Genomic DNA, 20,102 nt, shown 5'->3' on the forward strand with positions numbered 1-20,102 from the left:
TTTTGGATCTCCGTATTCGAGTCCTAAAATGTTACATATCAATAATAATGTACGGTAACGAGACCTTGTCACTTAAAGTAAGATTGCTCACTCAGAAGATTGCTTAAAATTCCAAGCGTCGACCATATTACAAATGAATAGGTCTTAAGAAGAACTTATTCCCACAGAGAGCGTCTTAATATCGTTAAAGAGCGAAAGGTATCATATCTAGGCCATATTTAATATAATCTTCTAAAAATCATCTTAACGAGCAAAATTGAAGGTCGCAGAGGACCAGGTCGCAAACGACGTTCATTATTTAGAGACATAAGAAACTGGTGCAACATACCTAACATCAATACAATAATAAGAAGAGCAGAAGAAGCATCGTTACCTACGCATAATCCAACCAGCATAAACAACTACACACTGCATAGTGTACGGCACCAGAAGATGATAATATCAATAAACAAAACAAAAAACATGGTAATATTGTTCGGAAGCTATTTTCTTGTAATATTTTAATTTTTTTTAATAGGAATATCTTAAATAGGAATTAACCACAATTGCAGTTGAAAATACGTTTTTTTTTTGTTTATTTTCCTTGTGGATTTATTTATTTATTTATGTGGATTTATTTTTATTGTGGAATTTATTTTCCTTGTGGATTACGTTTTTTTTTATGTTTCGATTTCGGAAGATGAAAATTAACATATATTTAACTAAAATTGTGATTAATTCCTATTAAATATATTAAATAAAAAATATGGTAGTCTCCAAATAACCCATCACATGGAAACTAGAAGAGGATGGCAAAATAATTCAATAATTAAAAGAAATTTTACCTATTTAGGAATACTGATATGATTAGACCCGAGCACTAAAGATTTTCCCGTGATATTCGTTGATACAGGTATCTAATATCTACTTTTGATACATTTGGTAATAACACTGTGTAATAAAGAAAATATCCAAAAGATTCAACGCCATTTTTTATTTATAAACAATATATAAACAATGTTAGATAGCTATTTGATTTTAAATACTAAAGGTAAACACCAGTAAATTATATGGAAAAGTGAAACAATTTTACTAAAAAAACCTAGAAAATCCTTTAAAATGGGGGTTTGCAAAGTTATTTTTGTTAGTTTGTTGTTTAATTATTGCAAAAATAACGTCAAAAGTTCATTTTTTTAAAATGAATAATAACTTTCAAAAATGCACAAAAAACTTTAATTTCGATTAAGAATAAGAACAATTTTACAAATATTTAGCTTAAAAAAATTCAAGAAGTTTCACTTGATAGTTATTGCAAAATTGAAATTGTTTATCCCAAAAAAGTTTTATCTACAACGTTATTATGCGTAAACTGTTGGGTCTACATGAATACTGAAAGCACCAGATTAAAGAAAAAGGCTTACTCTATCAAATTAAATCATATAACGATTCAAAAGTTTATGCTAAATATTATAAAAAAGGTTTGCAAAAGTTGTGATTTTAAGCTTATAAACAATTAAAATAACTGAGACGAAATAATATGTAGGAAATTAATTTGTTTGTATTAGTTATGTTGGCATATTTAAACGAATTCTAAAAAAACATAATTTCCTTGGGCCTTAAAACCAGAGTTATCACTTTTTTTTTAATTCACTGGAGCTTTGTTTATAAACAATAAGCAATTTAAAAAGAACTATTTGAAAGATTAAAAGTTAAAGTTTAGACGAAAAAATTAAAAACGATTCAATTTAAAAGTAAGCCATTCATGAAGCGTCAAATATAAAGGTTTTAAAAGCGAAACGATTTTACTATTTCAAAAACTGAATTTATAAATTCAAATTTCTAAGGTTTTAATCAACGAAAATTAATTTTTTTTTTAATTTTAGTTACCTCGTGGCATAGATCATAAAAATGCATTTAGTTAATTTGTTAATTGTTTATTTATCCAAGTAATTTGTTTAAACAATTTAAAATAAATATATTTTTTGCAAAATATAACTTTTTTCTTATTATTATTAGTAGAAAAGGTTCTGAAATAATAAGTAACTTAAATATTTATGTATTATAATATTTATAAATGATATGTTTTACCAATAATTGTACAAAAATTAATTTTTTATTTGAAAATCAAATCTATACGTGTTAATATTTCTTGAATTAAGCCTAATATATTTACAATAAATTACTTTTTCTCGACAACATTAAAAATATATTTCACATAAATTAATTGTTATAATATTTGTATATAAATAAAAATTATGGAATTAATGTGTATATATAATTAACATATTACAATTCACATGCATACCTTCTATTTTTATTTATAATTATACAAAGTTTATTACAATTAATATGTTTAAAATATACTTGTAATATTTTCACTCAAGAAAAATTAACACGTATAGATTTGTGTTTAAAATAAAAAAATATATTTTTTTTTAATTTAAAAGATATAATTTATAACTATAATACATAAATATTTAAATTACCTCTCTTTTCATAACCTGTTTTAGTACTAATAATAAGAAAAATGTAAAATTTTGCAAACTAAATATTTATTTTAATTTGTTCAAACAACTTACTCGGTTCAATAAACAATTCACAAATTAACTGATTGAATTTTTATAATCTCTGTAACGAGGTACCCGAGATTAAAAAAACGTCAATTTTTGTTGTTTAGAACCTGAGACATTGCGACTTTTATTTTGAATTTATAATTAAGATTTTAAAATAGTAAAAACTAAAATTTTAATTTGGTGCTTTTAGAATTTATGTAGACCTAATAGTTAACGCATAACAACGTTGTAGATAAAAGCTTTCTGGAATAAACAATTTTAATTATGCAAGAACTGTTTGAAATTTTTATAACTGAATACATGTAGTATTGTCCTTATTATCATGAAAAATTAAAGTTTTTTGTGCATTTTTAGAAAAGTTATTAATAATCTTCAAGAAATCGACTTTTGCAGCTATTTTTGCAATAGTTAAGAAACAAATTAACAAAAAAACTTTACACACGCTCATTTTAGAGGATTTTCTATGCTTTTTCAGTAAAATTATATCACTTTTCCGTATAATTTGTCGGTCTTCATATTTAGTATTTAAAATAAAATAGCGATTTTACATCGTTTATATATTATTTATAAGTAAAAAATGACATTTAATCCTGTGCATATTTTGTTTATTGCATATTGTTATCACCAAATTTATCAAAAACAGTTTCTAGATACCTGTATCAAACAGTGTCGCGGAAAAAGATTTTATATGCTAGTTTCTCCGGTGTAGATGCATTGCCCTACACAAAAATACAAGAAATAAGTAAAGCCTACAAAATACTGGGATGTCTTTAGTATACAATCTTGTACAATAAACACGGCATAAAGGCTACAATTTTTTAAGCTTTTTTTAGCAATGAGAATAAATTATAACTTAGATAAAACGTTATTCGTGATACTGAGACTGATAATAGTTTCTGAAGTCGAGCTAGAAATTTAATTATTTAAATTTCAAATTGAAGGTGATTGATTTATTCGGTTTATTATTACAAAAAAGAGATAGTCACTTCTTGTGTTCGTTTTTAAATTGTTTTACTAAAATCATAAAAGCTTTTTAAACTAGAAAAGAAAAATTCCGCTCTTATTTATTAACCATCCCACAAATATTTTTAACATCTTATCAAGTGTTCACTGATAATTGATTTAATGGGATATGTCTAAAGAATTAATTTATCCATTGGCATTCATTATTGCGGTAAAAAATATTACCTACCTTAAATCATCAATTAAAAACATCAAAACAAATACTATTTTAAGCAATTCACTGAATATCACTTTATTTTGTTTATGGTAGGAAACTTTTGGATAAACTTTAGTATGTGTCTAGTTCCATACCACAACTTGAACTGTCTCTTCTCTTCTCTGTTCGCGTTAAGGGAAGGGAGACTGACTGAGACTGAGAATGAGAATAGAATGTGCAAATAAGCAAAAAATGCTTTCTGATACTATCGAAAATGCGGTTGCGCAAAATATTCCTATTTTTTAGTTTACAACAGAATTTATAGCATAATATGATTTAGGAATATAAATATTGACCTTTATAAATACGAACAGAGGCACAAAAACACTTCAATGTTAATAAATTGGACATAGTCTCAAACAGAATCAAAATATAGTATAAATAGTGTCAATTTGATTTTAGATTTGATTTAATATTATGCACAGAACAGTATGAATACTTTAGAATCTTTATAAATAAAATACTGTCAATACTGATCTTTAACTTTTGAAGTAATTTATTAACAAACACATGACAATATTTCGGCGGCAACACACCTTTCGCAAGTAAAATATCGCTTCCTATTTACTATTATTTTTGCCAATGGATATACTATTCCTATTCTATACAAATTTTTAACAAAGTATACCGATCAGTAAAATTTTCTTTAAAACACCTGCCCCATTAGTGGGTTCTTCTGATCCGGTCTCTTATCTCGTGGTCAGTACAATGTCTCGTCAGTACAATAAAAGAATCTACTACAATGCTTAAACAGAGTTGTAAAAATTCGGTTGACAGTTTGTTATTTACGGTGGGTTTATGATTTAAAAACACAAAAGAAACATTACGAACTTCGAGAAAAAGGTTTATCTATGATACTTTGGAACCAAACTCGGTAAATATGATAAATCTTGGCGCCGCATAAGGTTTTTGTTATGTATGTATTGAAAAAAAATCTTAACATTTGGTGTTTTTAAGATTAGGATAGCTAACATGAAAGAAGGAAGAATCCCCAAAGAATTAAGGCTGAGGCTGATACAAAAAGAAAAAGATGTAAAATTGTTGAGAGTACAAGATTGGAAAACCCTAGAACAGGACAGAAAGAAATGGAAAAAGCCTATTGGATCGAATCGTTGTGCTGTATTAATATATAGTCATAACTCAAAACACAAGAAGCTAACGGACACCGTATATATTTGCTGGTCCCTGAACCTGCTGATAATTTAGATTCTATTCAAACTAAACTATTTTCATATGTACAATCGGAGTTAGATGAACAAGATGATGAAAAATTCCAACGTATGGAAACATTACAGGGAATGTATTAATGAAAATGATCGGCAGCCACTCTCTACCGAAGAAGAATTTAAGGAAACTATTTTAAAATTCCCTGATTCGGGAACGATGAATTCGATGAATCTCCCTGCCGAGCTTTTTAAAAACTGCGTCAACACCCTTTTGAAACATATGCATAAATTAATAACTAAAATCTTACATCACCCTACTCGATTAGAGCCATCACTACTAAATATAGGTTATAAATACTGTCCAACGTATTGTACAAAATAATGCTTCCCGATGATGCCAAACGAATAGTGGGAAGATGTCAGTAGGACTTCCGACCCAATAAATCATCAACGGAACAAATCTTTACAGTGAGGCAGATTCTTGAAAAACCATAGAGTTCGGCGTCGATATTCATTACATATTCAGAACGACTTTTCAAGATCCTTCCATTGCAAAAATGAACTAAGACATGACTATTAACCTTGCTATAGAGAAAGTAATTCGAGAGTCCCAGTTTAATATGAATGGTACTATATTCTACAAATCTGTACAAGTTGTCGGATATGCAGATGATGTCGACATCTTAGCTAGGGCCATAGATACTCTGACCGAAGCATGAGCCCTTCTACACTGAGACTGGGACTATATATAAATGCCCCAAAGATCAAATATATATATGTCGTTCTAGATCAAGCAGCCAGACACCTATAGACGAATAATATAATTGACGATTTAGAACTGGAAGGTGTCGACACCTTTATATAACTAAGCTCGCTGTTGACTAAAGATAACGCCAGTAAAAAAATTTAAAGAATAGTGCTTGCCAATAACTGCTACTATGACTTGAGAAGAAAGATGACCTCAAAACTACCCAGAAAAATTTAAGAGCGTCTATAAAACACTTATAAGACCAGTGCTAACCTATGGAGCAGAAACGTGATCACTTATACAGAATGACCAAAAACTGCTTAAACGTTTCGAGCAAAATATGTGCTATGTTTTACACCGAGGTTTTTGGCGTAGACGTTATAACTTTGAGTTTTATAGCGGTTTTGGGGAACCTGATGTAAAATCGTAACACTCCTTAGATGCATAGGGCTTGTAATCAGGAGAGAGAAAGGTGCAACAGTCAGAAAAGGATTTGTCCAAAGTCGACCGATGGGACAACAAGCCAGAGGAAAACCGAGACTTAGGTATTAAGACAATCTAGGGAATGATATAAAATCTATTGGAGTTACGGCATAGAGACAGGGGCGAATGGAGGATTATACTGAAGAAGGTTTTGGGTTTTGGTTCATAACGAGCTGTGATGCCACTGATAATGGTGATTACAGGACATGTAGAGCGTTAATTGTTTAATCAGATTGAACTGAACTACTTGGTGAGGGATCTTGGCTTAACGAAAAAAAAGCTGAATTGCTTGGCTTTAGGCAAAGAAATATCTTGTTGACGGTTGTTACCAGTATTTATGTGTATAGGAACAGCGATCAGCAATTTTCTAGTTTTTTTCTAACAAGAGGGTGAATTAGTGTACTGCTCAGACATTCCTGCTTTGATGAATGAGTTTGCTGTTGAATACAAAAATAATGTTTATTTGTTCATTGAAGACTAGTTTAAAGGGTACTTTGTTACATAATGGTAAAATATGAGAGAGAGATTCAGTACATATGAAAGAAAATATGAAGTACTTAACTAGTGTTGGATAAAATAGGCAATTCTGATTATGATTGGATGATATGTGGTGATTTAAAAGTCCGTGCTTGCTTTTGGCCAGCGAAGTGGTTTTACTAAATTTCTAGGTTTTTTTTGTGAATGGGTCAGTAGAGCTAGGAATCAACATTTGTACAGAAAAAACTGGCCTGTGAGGGAGTCTTTAAAACCTGGTGAGAGCAACATTCTCCAATAGATCCAAAAAACGTGCTTTTACCTTCTTAACATATAAAGTTGGGCTTTATGAAATACACTGAATGGCAAAAAAGTGGCCACCCTATAAATTTTCGAAAATAAAAGTTCATTGGAAGTTTTATGCACTGTCTCATATTGCGTCTCAATTTAAATATTTATTGCGATCATGTATGCTTGTTTTTGACAGTTTTGACGTTTATGTTGTTGTTTTCTGTAGTTGCTATTTATCTTCTAAGTTGAAAACATTTAATTAAACAGTAATTTAGCTTTTCAAACGTATATGTCGACTAAATGACTAATTAAGATATGGTGTTATCCACAGTAAATTTTGCTTGAATTATTGCATTGCTACAAGATGGAAGAAGTCAAGTTTATGTATCCGAAACTACATTACGGAGACCTTTCCATCGCTTTATAGAGACTGGTACATACTCACGTCGACCTGGTTCGGGTCATAGAAGAGTTACCTCGCAAAGAGATGATCGTTTTATTGTAATGGAGCTTTTAAGAAATCGCCATTCCACTGCAATTGCTGCAAGAAACCGTGTACAGGAGGTTCGAAATATAAATGTAAGCGAGAGAACGATTAGAAGATGCCTCAATGAAAGAAGACTAATAGCAAAAAGGCCGGCTATTGTTCCCAAATTACAACCCAGACACTGGAGGAATCGATTAATTTTTGCTCGACAACACCAACACTGGAATATACAGGATTGGAGCCGAATTCTCTTTACTGATGAATCGCTGTTCTGTTTGAAGTCTGGCGGTTGCCAAGAGGGTTTGGAGACGGAGAAATGGAAGATATGCCCAAGCTTGTATCTCCTAGAGAAGAAAGTTTGGTAGTGGTGGTGTATTGGTTTGGGCTGGAACCTCACTTGAAGCTCGAATTGAACTTATTTTCATCAATGGCCCCCTGGATACTCACCGGTATATGGGGAATGTTTTGGCAGAAGCAGTAGTTCCATTTGGTCCATTTATTGGGAACAATTTCTTCTTTATGCATGATAATGCACGGCCGCATACTGCAAGAATCGTGACAAATTACTTGTGGGAAGTAGGAATTAATACTCTAGGTTTGAAGTCAACCAGGCCAGCTAGAAAGTCTTGCAGAACTTCAAAACATGCTTCATGAAGAATATAAACGTATTCCTCAAGTTTTTATTCAAAATTTCTTCCTTGCCGTTCCAAATCGTATGAAAGTGGTTATTAATGTTTAAGGGCAATACCCGATATTAGACAATTTTGTTCAAGTTCACTCGTAATTTATATTGTTTGTAATTCGTTTCGATATTACACTATTTTCTTTTGTAGCCTTCTAATTAAATAAATTATGCTAAGGAATCAAGCAGTAGTGGCTATTTTTTGTTTTAGAAATGAGAGATGTTGAGTATACGATATGAAACAGTACATAAAACTTCAAATCCATTTTTATTTTCTGAAATTTATAGGATGGCCACTTTTTTGCCGGTCCGTGTAGTTTATAAATGCTTTGCTTAAAGTTTTAGTAAGCTAAAGTAAACTATGTTTTAAGTACAACAGTTTCCACGCCTTTTAAAATCTAAACTAACAGTAGGCGCCTTTGTCAAACCTGACATTAGAAAAAATATTTGAGGTTAACTATGAATCCATGTTGACCTTAAATGAGAAAGGAGCATGGGTATTATTTTAGTAAATCGTTACAACAATCCCAGTTTCTTCAGTAACTTTTTTGGCGCCTGCTGTAGAAGTTCCCTGCTATATAAGACCATAATTTCGACACAATAATTACCAAAATTTTTCTTTTAGGCCAGCTTAAAGGAACGTTGGGAGGGAGGGTTATCTTTTCTTGATATGCAATTGATGTTATTCTTGCTCAGCAATACCGGGTCCCCCAGGCAGTAGCACAAAGTGAGATCAGCTTCCACAAAAAATGATGAGTATTGTTTCAACAAGGTGCAAGAGTTTGAATACCTAGGATTGTTACCATAAAAAATAAAGGGAACGGGAGTCAAGAAATTAAGAAGTGGATTGCGAGAGTGTGAAACACTTAAAATATAGACCAAAATATAGTTCTTTAATAAGAATCTATAATATTTAAACAGGTCAAACAAAATATGCTGCAAGTATAAAATTTCTACTCCTATTCATCTCGGCTTTAGAAACGGCCACATTTAAGTTTTCTACTTGATAAAGCTCGAGTAAGGATAAAAGAAGAAGAAATAGACTTAAAACGGTCAATGTAGCTACTAAAAAGGCAATCGGTATAAAGGGAGTAATGTGATTTGACAAATATATGAATAGAAAATGCTTTATGCGTTTAAAGTAATATAATAAACATAAAAGTATTTACTTACAGTATTCGAATTGATTTAGGTTTCCTTTCTATAAAATATTTCGAAAAAAAAATTTCTAGTTTCTATATTAAATATATCGGTTGTGAAAATACAGTATCGTCTTCCCTATCTTCGTCTTTTGTATTACAAGAATAATCAATCATGATGGAGAGTTTGTATAAATCACAAACAGTATTGGTATTCTGGATATTATCAGTAAGAGATCAATAATTTAAAGGGGGTTATTATCATAATGTCAATAAATAAAATTATTGCCTATGGAGCACCTGCTTTTTACTTTGAAATATCAAACAATGACTAATGCAGAATTTGGTGAATCATATAAAAAAATTTGAGCATCACTTACTATTTTTACGTAAAACAATTACTTAAAATATTAAATATAGAAGCAACAACAGTCCCTATAAGAAAAACCGCACATATTCTTGTCGAAAAATACAAAGAAAGTCGTTGATAAAACAAAGATCCAACATTTACTTGTTTAAATATAAAATTGAAATTTGTCCAAGTCGGAATATTTTGACTAATAAATGCTGATAAGTATTTTTAATTTATGATTAGGGAAATACCTACGTGTACTATTGTCAAAATTGTTTAATTAAGTGGAGGTATAGTGAAAGTCAATATGTACCTTTATTGCTTTGAATTTTAAATATTTTTACAAATATACTAATTAATGCCACAGGGTCTGCATAGGCCGCAAAAGGAATTTGACCTGTAAAAAAATAAAGGTTCAAAACCACAAAAGCGCGGTTAAAACGCGCTGGACATAGGCACATCTAGTTATACGTAGCGCTCATAATGGTGACAAGGGGATCTGAACGCGACGCATCAGGTATAACTTGGAAATTATGCACCCTGTTTTTCGCGTCATCAACGCGACGGCATTAGCGCTCGCATGACAGCTCCCTAAATTATCGGTCAAATCTGTATATGGATGGAATACTTTAAACGGGTACTTAATATAGAAGAAAAAGAAAAAATCCGGAAGACAAAAGAGACGAGGTAAGTAGAACAGACGTGAGAGAAGAGGAACCACTAACGCTTCTTGAAGTTAAATACGCAGTTGAAAAACTAGCCAGAAAGAAATTACCGAGAATAGATAATCATCCAGCTGAAGTATATAAAGATGGTGGCCACGATACCATAATGGCACTATAGCAGCTCATAAAAGAAATATGGACACAGAAATTCCTCCCTCGTGATTGGAACATTGGAATACTTTGCACCATACACAAAAATATCATGCTGGTTTTAGAGGTGATAAATCGACAATTCATCAGATTGCAACCTTGTGACAAATTTTAGAAAATTCACTGGAGTATGGCATAGATACTGATCACATATTTATAGACAAAGCAGCCTACTAGTCTGTAAATAGATGAGAAATGTTCAAAGCATTGAAAGAGCTAAGAGTACTAAATCACTTGGTAAATTTAACAGAACTAATTCTTAAGTTGAATATAGAGTACGAATCCAGGGAAACTGTTTGAACCTATTAAACCAAATAACGGGCTGCACCAGGGTGACCCCCTCTCCTATATACTGTTTAATCTGACTCTGGAAAAAGTAATCCGTGTGCCACAAATCACAACCACCGGTTCAATATATAAAAAATCAGTGCAAATCCTTGCCTATGATGATCAATATTATTAGGAGAACGGAAAACTCTGTACGATAGGATTATGTACCACAGAATCGGCTACAAACATGGGTTTAGTAATAAACACCAATAAAAAGATGTACATCAAAATAAGCACGCAACCACAAATCATACGGCCACTTGTTATAGAAAACAACGTCATCGAAGCAGTGAACGAATTAGTATACCTGGGAGCGCTCGTTAACACTGAAAATAATATTACTACAAAGATAAAACGCAAAATTTGCACGGCCAATAGATGCTATTTTGGACTCCATAGGTACGTAGATTTTTCAGGAAATCCTTCGCCTTCCTGGTCCTCGTTTACTTTATTACATCCTTAATTATATCGAAAAATATAATATATATATATATATATATATATATATATATATATATATATATATATATATATATATATATATTTGCTGTGTTGTTGGCATACAGTTGTTTTAATAGGTGTATTAGATATTGGGGGTGTCCATTTCTTTTAGTGTGCGCGTTTATATTATCGAACGCTAGGTTAAATTCTCTAGATTTTTCTATACTCTCTCCTGTTCTTGTGTGCTTCTTCCAGGAACAAATCCAATATTCTTGGAGGATCTGTGATAATAGTATTGATTTTAATCTCTCGTTAATTATAGTAAGAAAAACTTTAGTTGCTTGAGGGATTAGGGCTATCGTACGTTAGTTTATAGTCAGTTGATGATCTTTTCTTGTAGGTAGGTATGAAAGTGATCTTACACCAATCATCTGTTTATTTTTCTGTGTTCTAGATTTTATTCCATAGTTTGAACATTATTTCAATCCCCATGTTTCCCATTTCTTTGAGTCCTTCAGCCGTTATTCCGGTTTCCTCTTGAGATTTACTAGTTTTTAATTTCTTTATTCCTGTTTCTCAATACTGTTCTATTTTCTTGTGGCATCTTATTGCAATTTACTATGTTTGTTTCTATTTCGTATTTTAAAATATGTGGTATTTCTTTTCATTAATTTCTTCTGTATCCATTTCTTCATGGTCACTACGGAACAGTATTTCACAATATTGTTTCCCTGTAGCTGCTATGCCCTCTGGATTGATGATAGTTGTTCTTAAGCTATCTTTAATGATCTGCCTTTGTGATTTAAACTCTTTGGTTAAATGTTTTATTTTGCAAAAGGGTTCTCTAGACTCTTGACGGTCGGCGTGTTCTTCTAGTTGTTTTTATATATCTTTCATGTGATTATTATCTTAGTCAGAGAACATCAAAACGGATTTTGTGCGGTAAGACTAGAATTTGTGGTGGTCATAGATTCCAACATCATTAAATTTTTTAAATATGATATATTTATTAATTAAATAAAAAAAAACCCTTTTCCTTAATTATATCTAAGTTTATTCGTTATTTAATGATAATTCGATGAAGTCAAAGATAATGATAACATATTATTGTGTCTTGTTTTCCCATTAAATTAGTTTTAATTAATTTCTAATATTCCAACAACCATAAGATTTCTTAAAATATGTTCACTTATAAAAATAACTAAATAAAAAACTATATTATTTTTAAATTATGTTTGGAGCATACATTACGAACAAACTTTGGCAAGCTGTTAGTATAATAAAAGATGCTGCTTTTAATATTAATTTTTTCATACTCAAGATGTAAATAAACACTTTATAAAACCTTTGATGATCCGCAACCACTTAAAAAATTAGTATTAAAAAAAGATACCACAAATATTATTCATCTCAGATCTTATAATTTCTCTCATTTTAAGTTTTAGCAGTTATTTGATTTCATTTCAATGCAAAGAAAATAGTAGACGTTTCTTGAAAAAAATATATACAGGAAACAGGAAAACCTTTCCATTATTAATTGAATTACTCGTGTTTTGCTGGAGGCAACGGTTTGTGAAATAAACAGCGTGTACCAGTAGGTATATTCTTTCATGGTCTCTCGGTATAGTTTAATAATTGTAATTTTGTACACGTCATCTTTATATTGAAGTTTAGAAATATAAGAGATTAAAGAACATATACACTTAGATCAAATTATTCTAACAAAACTAGGCTAAAACACGTTAAAATTGAATGTTGTGCAAAGCAAAGATATGGCAACTATGTACATAGTATGCATGTATACAACTTTTTATAACAACTTATTTTACTGTCATAACTGTCGTAATTTATCCAAAACCTAATAAATCTGTGACAAATATTTACGAGCAATCATATGCATAAACATACATGTGATATTTTTATAATGTAATTGTGTTACAATTCGTACTTTTCTCACACAATTTATGAATAAGTTATATTTAAAACCATAATTATTCTGATAATGTTGATAATTATTAATAAAGAATGCAATAATAGTATTTCGCATTTTTGCGATGCGAATGCAATGTTACATTGTACCATTCTCTCTCTCCAATAGCGCTACAGCCCAAATCAATTGGCCTCCTCCAAACTATGGCTTTAATTTTGCCTGTCCCGCGCCGATCTTCTCCAGGTTCTCACGTCTAGCAAATTTTGCGCGCCAGCTGCCACTTCATTCTCATACCTTTTCCGTGTCTTTCCTTTTGGTCTTGCGCACTACATTTTACTATCTAGGATAATGATATCTAGAACAGATATGTGAAACTTTCTACAGTTTCAAAATCGTCCTCTAATTCAACTGAGCGTCTGTTTTCCCTTGTTGCTCTTTCCTGTGTTAGCTTTTTTATCTTTTGATTATTTATTTCTAGTCCGATCTCTTCTGACCCTGTTTTTAAATTGTGAATATAATTATGTCTACCACCTCTTCTGTTCAACGAGACATAATGCTAATGTCATCGGCATAGGCAGCAATCTGTACTTATTTATTTGTTAGAAGATTAACTTTTCCTATCCGTCTTATCACATATTCGAGAGTCAAGTTGAATAGTGTCGGTGCCAGCGCCAGCCCGTCTCCTTGCTGTAATCATTTGACTATTGAAAAATTCTTATTAAGATTATTTTGTAATCTGATAGTTGCTGTTGATAAGTTTATTGTTGCTTTTACTAATCGGATGTGTTTTGGGGGATGTTAAAGCCATGCAATATTTGAAATAACTTTTATCTATTAATTGCGTCGTAGGCCAGTTTAAAATCTCTGAATATGTTGTGGACGTCAATGTTGTATTTCCACCGGTTTGATATTCCCCGACAATATTTGCAGTTATTTGTTGGAGTAGTTTGTTTAGTATTTAAGTAAAAATATATACGCTGTGTACAAGAAGGTTATGCCTAGATAATCTTTCCATTTCAGTACCGGGATAATCTCTTTTTTTATAGATTGAGCATATAATTCCGGTTTTCCAGTTGCTGGGGATCTTTTCGTGATTCTAAATTTTAGTAATAAGCATATGCATTTGTCCTATTAGGTGTTCGCCACCTAATTTATACCTGTGTCCTTCAAATTATTTGTAGATTATAGACATTCAACTTTTATTAGAGTAACCGATCGCCAATTTTAATTTGTACCTTTCTAAATTTTGTAACGAATTAGAACAAACATTCCCTCTCGTATCATGAGGAAAAAACCTCATAATACCATCCCGACATAGCAAGTATTTGATCTTACATTTAGTTACCAATCCGGTACAACTTCTTGTACACATTAAGCTTTGCAGATGACCAAATGATAACGGCTCAAGATGAAGAAGATCTGTGCTATATGCTCCGAAAATTAGAAAAGGAATACCCAAAAAATGGACTGGAAATAAATCTAGAAAAGACCGAATATTTAACAACAGAGCAAAAACCAGTAGGAATCTTGGAAATGAACGATAATAGGGAAATTAACGGCACTGACAAATTCAAATATTTAGGATTCATACTCTCAAAAAATGGAACCACCGAGCAAGAGATAACCAGCAGATTAGCACAGACAAGAACATGTATTAAACAAATGAACGGGGTACTTTGGGATAGACAGATTACCAGAAATACAAAGAAGAGAATTTATAACACCTTCGTACGCAGTATAATGACCTATGGAGCAGAGAATTGGGTAATAAATAAACGAAACAGGTCCAAAATCACAGCAGCTGAAATGGAGTTTATGAGAAGAAGCTGCAGAGTGACAAAAATGGATCGCATCAGAAATGAGGAGATAAAACGAAGAATGGCAGTAGAACAAGACATACTCAGCTACATCGAAGAACAACATTTAATTTGGTATGGACATGTGAGAAGAATAGATCATACAAGCAAAGATTTCGGATTGAAGCCCAATAAGAATGAGGAAAAGAGGTAGACCCCGAAGATCATGGAGGGATGAAGTGGACGAGGCCATGGAAAGACGAGAGCTTAGAGATGGAGAATGGCAGAACAGAAAGGACTGGAGACGTTGTCTGAAAGAAGGAAGGCCTCATTTGGCATAATCAGAGCCGCTTCTTTGATTTTTCTCTTTTTACCATCTGTTTCTTTTATGACTATACTTCAATTATTCCTTTGAACCCTATGTTTACTTTCCCATGCGTTTTTTTCATATCTGAGATCATTCTCTCATTTTAATTTAAAATTGATGTTCACTTATTCTAACATTTAATGGCTTTGATGTTTCACCTAAATAGAACTGATCGCATTCACAAAGTATTTTATAAATACAATTCTTTGTTCTTTCTTGTTACTTGTGTTTGGTTTTAGATAAAATAGATCTCAACGTGTTTGTTGTGAGTAATTGAATGTATTTCTTATCTTTTTAAGTTTTTCTTATAGTTCTTTTATGTATGGTATTGTTATTTTCCTCGTATTATTTGTTGTTTGTAGAATTCATTACTTAGTTGAAAATAGGTATTATCAGTACATAATGTCAATAACTCTATTATAGCTGATATATTTAGTCTTGTTCTAGTTGCCAATGTATCATCACTCTCTAATTTTATCTTGATTATATTCAAAGTCTTATCTAATGGCACATTTGTAAGTAAAATATTTATGTCAAAATAAGGAATTTTCAACAATCGACCGAATAGAACAGAACAACTTAGAACGAGATCCTACAGCATACACAAGGAATAATACGAAGAAAATAATAATACCATACATAAAAGAAATGATAAGAAATAAATTCAATTATTCACTATTCAATTCATTTACTTACTTATTTTTTTAACCAGAAATATCAATTTTACTAATTAATTTTAGTTTTTGTATGCCTTACACAGCAAGAAAGAATTAATATAAAACGTAACAGAACCATAAGGATTCAAATGCACCCCTTACAGTGCATCAAAGTTCCAAGTACAACTGCAGCTTTTTCTAAAACAGCAAGATTAACGTGTTAAAATTTATCCAAAACAGGGGTATCTGAGAATAATTTCATTGTTAAATACCGATAACTAAACGTTCTTAAATCCATTTGGACCCGATTTTCTAAAAATATTGGAATTGTCGCTTTGAACCCTATGGTTCTCGGCCCTCGATATAGAAGTTCCCACTTCAGTAAATTAAAACTAAATTATGTTTAAGAATTTAAGTTCGCCACGTACCAATTTAATGTTGCCAATGCTTTCTCAAAAAACTAAACCTTGTTAAATCTTAAGAAAAAAGGTTAAAACATATTTTAATCAAAAATTACCTGCAACGAATTTTAAACTAAATTTAAGTTTCTAGTTCTTAAGCTTTGTCTCTCACTGTTTCTTAATATTAATTCATAAAAGGGCATATTTGAAAAATATTTTATATAAAGAATTAATTATGAGAGAGACTTCATATAAAAGTGGGAGATCTCACGATTTCATAAAATTAGGCTGAGCATGCTCCTACATAATTTGCACCGATGTGTCAGTGTTTGAAATTTCGTTTCGTCTGTCAATTTTTCAATACTGGCAACAGTGGCACAACCAGTTATGAAAACATTTAATGCAGCAGATGGCTCGGCAATATATATCTCAGCAATATTGTCAGCAACAGTATGGCCCGCAAATTTGTTCGTAAACGGGAAACACAATCGGCTAACAATGGATGACAAAATGATACTTTTTTAAGCGGGTCATGTTGTGTTAAAGAAAATTTAAAGAAAAAAAAAGATTGTGGGTTCGAACCTTACTTTAATAGACGTGAAACTTTAGATAACATATGCATGTCACAAAGTAAGTCTTGCTAATAACTAAACTACTAAACGCTATTGCATCGAAAGAAAACCATTTGACTGGTTTACCACCAGTACTAAGAGTTATTTCCTCATTTTCTGCGGACGTTCTCCAGCTTCTGAATTTTTTGTACGCTTGATCAGTTGAAATTTTAAATTTTTCAGCCACAACAGCCCATCCGTCTTTGTTGCTGTTCTATCTTTATATATTCCAATTTCCACACTCCACCTCTCAGGGCGTAAATGTATTTCGTTAATAAAAGCTATAATCCTCTCATTGGACTAATCATTAGTATTCCATAGTAATCATTCCTCCAAAATAACAAATAATCACCAAATAAATACTCCAGTCGTCGAGATTTGACCGCTAAAAATTATACGAACAAGCTATATTTTGCCGAGAATATCAATTTTGTGACCCCAAAAAAGATGCAAAAAAGTTTAGGCTTCTCCCTAAAACTCCCCTGGTGGGGGTAAAAACGAAAGTAAATTGAATTACCAAGAATCTGTAGGCCGTAAAAAAAATGTTTCAAATAAAAAATGTAATTGAGATAATTTTGAGATAATAAAAATGTTTATTAGCACTTTTTATGTAGAATAAACCGTTCTCTTAGAAACAACGCTTGAAGCGACCGGCGGTTTTAAATGTTAGTTGCGCGCGAAATTAATGCTAAATAAAATTTGTATCAACTCGACGATAAAAATTTTATATCTTTTGATCAGAGGGTCCTATGAACAAAAATCAAAACGTGTTTTACAGGAAAAGAATGCAGCTTTCGTCGGCAATTTTTGTATTTTGCCACAAATGTTAGTTTCTATAAATATGTTCAATAAATAAACTTTCCGCGATTTTTGCCATTTTTTACTATTCTCGTGAGATTAATAAAATTGATCACTTTTATTGACCGGTCGTAATAAAATTTCCATTTTTAGGGACCAATCTTCAAAACCTATAACCTATAAAATTTAAATTTTAAGTTGTGTCAACAGAACTGAGGAATTTGAAATATGACTAAAAAACGCAGAATGTAAACTTTTACATTACAAATGATCGCACGTAACGAGAAATGCCTCTAAGAAGACGGTTTTGGCTGTAATTTGTAGCAAAAGTTGGGTAGTTTTGGAAAACGTACTAGTGGACTCGTAATTGAAAAATAGCAGTTTTAAACGTTTTAGATTGTTTGTAATGTGAAAGTTTAAATTCAGCGTTTCTTAAGCATATTTCAAATGCACATTTGTTGCCATAACTCAAAACTAAAATTTCCTGCTATAGGTTTTGAAGATTAGGATCTATCAATTGAAACTCCATAGTGGTCAGTCAATGAAAGGGATATTTATATTATTGATCTCATGGGAATCATAAAAAATGGCAAAAATCGCGCCACGGTTATTTATTTAACACGTTTATAAAAAAGTTTATTTGCGGCAAAATACAAAAATTGTATACGAAAGCTGCACTCTTTACCTTTGAACACATCTGGATTTTTGTCGATAGGACACTCGAATCAAAAGATGTCAAATTTTTACCGTCGAGCTGAAACAAATTGATATTTCATACATGATATTTCGTGTAAATGTATATTATTGTCAATCTACTTACTTAAACTAGGTATCGAAGTAGAACTGCTATAATTCTATTATTCTACTATAGTTCTGCATTCCAGGACAATTATTTACAAAATAATGTAGGTGACAAATTAAAAAGGAAGCACAGTTCACAACAAAATAAATAGATTGTTACTTCTAAGAAGATTGTTACTACTACTACTGGTGGAAAGGTATCAATAACGCGAATATTATTAGCAGTTGACTAAAGATCACTGTTGTTATTAATTATTACGATAATATTTTTAAATTTAAAGAGTATAATATTAACACACTTTTGTATTTTTCCCAACGTTTATTTACATATTTAACACTAAGTATGTAATAATATCGTCTATTGCTCATGAATTCTTGGACTTTTATGATTAATTTTATTTCTGCATTTTAAAAACATTTTACAACAGACCTTTTAACCTGTTTACAAGACGGCATTTTAAATATAGAATTAAACTGTGATTCAATTACGTTTACGATTAATTTCAAAACAGTGACGTTATTCTTTACAAGTTCAAATCAAAAGGAAAGGTTTAGTTTCATTTATTCTGTTTTTATTTATTGGGGCTAAACGTAATGTTTTTGATATCAAAGTATCAATTTTCCAGTATAAGTAACAGTTATTATCGTTATCATAAATAATTATTGTTCAAAAAAACCTCATAAACAACTGGATAAATTAGGGGCCATATCCCTAATTTGGTGAAACAGAGGTCCAAACAACGTTTGGAAACTGTAATATAATTATTCACCAACTTTTCCAGCACTTGATCTCAAGGTTCTTATTTCTGATGTCCTAAGTATTCTTTTTGTTTCTGCTGTATTTGCTATCATTTCTATCACATATGTTATTATTTGTCTCGCCAATATTGCAATTCCAATTAGCTTTGTATTATTTATGTGGTTCTACTAGCAATAACCTTTTAAAAGACTCTTCAAGTTTCAAAATATCCGTTTCATACATTTCTTGAGCCATTTTTAGAATATTCTTATGATATGCTTGAATGAACAATTGCTTGTAAAATAAAATGTAAATTGCATTATAATTTAATATCACTTAATAGTTATTACTATAATAGTCATTATTCTAATTTCTACCGATTTAAGAGTATTCAGCCACGGTAGTTATGTCCCTGGATCATCCAATGTGTGACAACATATATAGGGAGTCTATATATACCAGTGTTTAATTATTTGCAGAGCTTTTTAGTTTTGTAGTTGTTATCTTACTTGGAAATAGTACGTTCTCAATAAATAAATTTTGTAATGGAATTCATTTTGTAAAACCCCGTTTCTGTCATTTATTTTCGTAACTGGCGCAGTCAGTAGGATTTTTCGAAATTGTACAGTGTTAGTGTTAACCTTACCTAATTTCTTGTACAATTTTTCTTTTTAAAGTTTAACGGAAAAAATCCATCTTTCGGTACGCTAACAGACAAACGTCCAGGGCTAGGAACAAACATTGTTCATAGCCCATTGGAGAAG

The 20,102-nt window shown here is 31.2% G+C and overlaps 2 protein-coding genes across 2 annotated transcripts in view; one reads left to right on the plus strand and one right to left on the minus strand.

Annotated features, from left to right (window-relative positions):
• The window catches only part of LOC140443592 (RNA helicase aquarius), a 202,574-nt gene that overhangs the window by 80,117 nt on the left and 102,355 nt on the right, over positions 1 to 20,102 (plus strand). The gene's annotated exons all lie outside the window — the stretch shown is intronic.
• The window catches only part of LOC140443594 (G-protein coupled receptor Mth2-like), a 61,821-nt gene that overhangs the window by 23,622 nt on the left and 18,097 nt on the right, over positions 1 to 20,102 (minus strand). The window lies entirely within an intron of this gene.

Source organism: Diabrotica undecimpunctata, chromosome 6 (genome assembly GCF_040954645.1).
Source record: "Diabrotica undecimpunctata isolate CICGRU chromosome 6, icDiaUnde3, whole genome shotgun sequence".
Taxonomy (NCBI): domain Eukaryota; kingdom Metazoa; phylum Arthropoda; class Insecta; order Coleoptera; family Chrysomelidae; genus Diabrotica; species Diabrotica undecimpunctata.